Here is a 5,431-nt window from a genome sequence, read left to right on the forward strand (position 1 = left end):
CTCTGTGAAAATCTATCTCATGGAGGGGTCTTCCTCTTTTCCCCTGACTTTCCACTTCACCAAGCATTTACCAAGCAACAACCTAAGAGCTTTTATATACAGACAGCCCCCAATTTAGGACATATTTGAGCATTTATACGCTGGCTTTTCTGTTGTTGTACATCTGATTGCTAGTAATACATACTACTTACTGATGTTATAATTCTCAGATGTGTACTCCTAGATGTTTCCAACTTCCAAAGTCAAATAATAACTGGATTTATAAAGACATTGATAATAAAAGGTAGTAATAATGAGAAGAAGAAAAAAAAGTCTATTGAACTTGGTAAGGCTTAGCTCACAGCTTCATTGTTGTTTTTCCCTCACTTCCCCTTATCAGTGACAAAGGTGGTCACCAATCAAAGCGCATGTCTGTTCATGTATTCCCATTGAGTTTTAGTCTTGGAAGGGGTTTTGCCCTGAGGGAACCCAACCACTTGCCTTGATATCTCCTGGGCAAGCAACTACTTGCTTGTTCTTGTAGTAATCAATCAGACTGCTATTATTGTTTTGTTTATTACCTATTGGTCTTTATTTAAAGAAGTACCTTCTGTTTTTCTAGCCACTCCAGGCTGGTCTGCTTGTCCTTTCAAGTGCAAATTTCCCACCTCAGAAGATTCCACCTATGGTCTTATGTAATGCAGAGGCTCCACAGGAAGCCTCCTTCACTGGGCAGTTTGTTTAGGTATTCCAATTAGTTATAGGCAGAAGATGAACTTACAAGCTTTCTATGGTGATATGTCTGGCTATTCCTCTCTTTCTCCCTTTTTTTAATGGTATGCCAGGGACACAGACAGCCAAAAGACACCCAAAAATGTTAACATTATTTCCCCCCCTTTGGCCCATTCCAACAATGTCTGAATCCCTGTATCCCAGAGCCCTGTTGTTCCAAGTTTGTGCATACATCATTATTTACCTCTGTTCCACTTAGCCCATTCAAACATGCCTAATTATTATTCCATCTGCATTGTTCTTCCATTCTCCTCCACTTCTTGTGTATTGCCCCTCTCCCTAGCACCCAAACTATCCTGTGTCTATTCTCTGCCCTGTGTTCCCCCCCTCACACCACCACTCACCTCCTGGTAACCAGCAAAGAAATCCCCCACCTTTAGTATGGGTTCTTTTTCTTAGTCTTTTAAAGTAGTGGTCTTATGCAGTATTTCTACTTTTGTGACTGACTAATTTCACTCAACATAATGTCCTCAAGGTTCATCCATGTTATGCAGTGGCTTGCAGCGTCCTTGTTATTCTTCAAGGTAGCACAATATTCCAATGTGTGTATGTACCACAGTTTGTTTATCCATTCTTCAGTTGATGGGCACTTTGGCTGTCTCCATCTTTTTGCTATTGTAAATAGTGCCGCTATGAACATTGATGTGCATGTATCTACTCTTGTTATGGCTCATATTTCTTGTGTGTAAATACCAAGTAGAGGAATTGCTGGATCATAAGGTATTTCTATTTCCAACCTTCTGAGGAAGTGCCATATTACTTTCCAGAGAGGTCGGACCATTTTGCAATCCCACCAGCAATGCAGGAGTGTCCCAGTCTCTCCACATCCCGCCAGCATTTATTGTCTTCTAGTTTTTTGATCTTTGCTGTTATTTCTTGTGTTAAATGATAACTCATTGTTGTTTTATTTGCAGCTCTCTAATGGCTAGTGATTGTGAACATTTCTTCAAATGTTTGTTGCTTGCCTGGATCTCCTCCTTGGTGAAGCATCTGTTCATATCCTGTGCCCATTTTTTAATTGGGTTATTTGCCTTTTTCTTGTAGAGGTGTTGTAGTTTCCTATATATTTTAGAAAGAAGTTCCTTGTCAGATGTGTCATTGCAAAAAAAATTTTCCATTCTGTGGGTTCCCTTTTTACTCTTCTGGTGAAGTCTTTTGATGCAAATAAGTTTTAATTTTTAGTATGTTGATTATCAACATATCTTAATTGCATGTGTGATAACCTTCAAACTGAAGAAGTTGGTGGAATTCTTTAATTTCATCATCACTGGCTTTAGTGACTGATGCCTAAATTTGAGTAATAATGGTATTAACTGGTCTTCCTTGGATATTAATCTATCACAGTCAGCATTGTACTTCAAGACAGATCTTGATATTTTCTTTTTTATGATGAAGGCAATGCCATTCCTTTTCAGTATGTCGTTCCTGGCAAAAAATAAACAAATGTGATTATCAGATTCAAAATGGCCATTATCAGTCCATTTCAGCTCACTAATGCCTAGGAATTCAATGTTTTGCATTCCATTTCATTTTTGAGAATTTCCAATTTTTTTACAATCCATATTCCAATTATTAATGGGTGATTACAGTGGTTTCTCTTCATTTTGTCTTGTGGCCCATCAGCAAATGAATATCCCAAAGGTTTACTCCATTTCACGTCATCATGGCCAGCTCTATGTTGAGATGTCAGCTCTTCTTGAGTAGTATTTTGAGTGCCTTCAAACCTGTGGGGCTCATCATCCAGCTCTATATCTGATGAAATTCTAGTGTTCTTTATCACATTTCAATATTCCGTATTCTTGTGCTGACAGTGCTCCATTGCTATTTATTGGGATTTCAGTGACTAAATAATCAGAATAAATCTGTCTCTCCTTCCTAGTCTGTCTTCTGGAAGTTCAGCTGAAACTTGTCCACCATAGGTCACCGTGTTGGTATTTAAAATACCCGTGACATCACTTCAGAATCAAAGCAACACACAAGCCACCACAGTATGACAAACTAACAGATGAGTGGTGGAATTGCATATACAGATCAATATTGATATATAGATGTTGACATTATAAGCCCCACAAGACAATGTTATAACTTTGTGCTTTAAACTGTTATATGGTTTGTAAAGAAATTAAGAAGAAAATAAGAAAAAGGAAATTCAGAATAGTCTTTTGTACTTACTAATATATCATTTTCAGTGTTCTTTATTCTGTTTTGAAGATCAAAATTTCCTTCAAGTTTCATTTTCCTTTAATATTGGGAAATTTCTTAAGCATTTGTTTGTACAAGTTTGCTGGTGTTGATTTACTGTTGTTGAATCTGAAAACATTATTTCCTCTTCATTTTGCAGGATCTTTTTGCTGCAAATGAATTCTGATTTGACAATTGGTGTGTGTGTGTGTATGTGTGTGTGTGTGTGTGAGAGAGAGAGAGAGAGAGAGAGAGAGAGACAGAGAGAGAGAGAGAGAGAAATGAGCCATTATTCAAATTATTATTTTCATTTTATGTAATCTGTCATGTTTTCTTCAATTGCTTTAAAGGTTTGCTCTTAACCTTCAGATTTCAATATTTTGACTATGTTTAGACTTGCTGTGGGTTTCTTTTTCATTATACTTGGTTTTTATTATCAACTTGGATCTATACATTTTTGTCTTTCATTATATTTGATTTTTTTTTTTTTATCATGTCTTCCTCAAATATCTTTCCTGCCCTATTCCCGTCTTTTCTCTTTAAGGGATTTCATTAAAATGTATGTGGGGGTTGTTGTTAAGTGCCATCAAGTAAGTTCCAAGTCATATCGACCCTGGTAGAGTTTCTGAGGAATAGCTGGTGAGTTTGAACTGCCGACTTTGCAATGTATACTGATCTCATGTTCCAGTGATAATCCTTCAATGCCATACCAGGACTCCAATATTTGGTATTAGATATTATTTAACAGGTTCCTGAAGTTTGTTCATTTTCATTTTAAATATTTTTTTCTTTCTTTCTCTTTTTCATGTTGGATAATTTCTATATCTATCTTCACATTGACTTGGTCTTGAATTACCATTTGGTTCCTTTTTAATTCTTTAAATTTCTCTATGGAAATTTACTACCTTTTCATTTATCAGGTATATTATTTAGGAAAGTTATAACAGCAATTTTAAAATCTTTGTCTTGTAGTTTCAACAACTAAGTTCATTCCAGGTTCAAACTCAGTTAATTTTCTTTTCTTTGAGAACATGTTCCATTGTCTTGCTTCTTTGTTTATTGGGTAATTTTGGATTGTATCCTACACATAGTGAGTATGAAATAGTGAAGAATTTGGATGCTGTTACTTCCCTTCAACATGTGTTTTCTTTCAGTTTAGCTGGCAATTGTCTTGTGGAGTTAAACTTCTAATTATTTATTGGGTGGTAGCTGCAGTCTCAGGTCAGCTTTTTTCCCTTTAGCTTAGCTGCTGTGAGTCACACATGTCTGGTTCAAAAGTTTGTCAGAGATATGGGCAGAAAAAACCTGGAGATCTGTTCTCTAGCTCTTTCCTTTGTAGACTTATCTTACGTTTTTCAGTAGCTTCATTCTTTGGCCTGAAGGATTGTGGTTTATTCACAAACACCCCTGCTTTAAGTGTATGTAACCAACTGTACTTAACCATCTCAAGCTTAAAGTTGTACAACTCCCTTCTCCTCTTCTTGAAGTGTGCACTCTCTATCAGAGTCAGTCAGCTTCTGTTCACTCTCTAGTCGAAGTGGGGAACCTTTTATCTGCCAAAGGCAATATGGAAGTTTATAATATTATTAGCAGGTCATACAAAAATTGTCATCTTAAAAATTAGTGGTTTTGTTTGGTCAAACATTTAATTAACTCACCCCTAATGTGATGGCTGGAGTCCTGGTGTGGTGCTGTAGGTTAATGTGCCAGACTGCGAAGCTGTTTGAACTGCAAGGTCGGTGGTTCAAGCTCACCAGCTGTCCTCAGAAACTCCATCTATACAGGGTCGCTATGGGTTACAACAACGTGATGGCTGGAACTGTTTCCCTTTGGTAAGGCATGGAATGTTTGCTGGTATTGATGATGTTGCTACTTGGCAATTGCTTTTCCAGGTTTGTACCAGTCAGTTGGGAGTACAGTCAACTTTTTGTGATGGCAAGTTTTGAAAACAACTGCTCACAGCGGTAAGTTGGTATGAATACAGCTGCATGTTTCAATGCATGTCTCTTCAAAATAGGAGATTCATTGTTGTTTATGTAATGTTTATAGAATTCAATCAGTGTGAGGTATATTACCTAGTTTTCAGCTCATCATCTCTGCAGTTGAATGCTTTCCTGTTGTAGGTTATCAGGTACATCAGCTGGATCCACATTGAAGAGTGTAGCATAATTGTTCTTTTTCATTCGTTTACTTTTCACATCCTTGATGCTTTCATGAAATGCTTCAATTAGTTTCACACATGCACCAGCATATTTAAGTTTTGTAGAAGACTTTTGTCCTTCCAGAATGGAGATATGTACCAGTGTTATTCCTTTCGAATTGTGCTTTCCATAGCCTTAATCTAGCTTCAGATATTCTTGTGTTTGAAAGCAGGGAGCTGAGATGCTTGTTGGGGCCCTGCAGCTTGACATTCAGCTCTGAGAGGTGCTTGGTAATGTCCATCATAAATGCTAGATCACACATACATTTGCTACCGTAA

The sequence above is a fragment of the Chrysochloris asiatica genome, unplaced genomic scaffold (genome assembly GCF_000296735.1).
Source record: "Chrysochloris asiatica unplaced genomic scaffold, ChrAsi1.0 scaffold00232, whole genome shotgun sequence".
Taxonomy (NCBI): Eukaryota; Metazoa; Chordata; class Mammalia; order Afrosoricida; family Chrysochloridae; genus Chrysochloris; species Chrysochloris asiatica.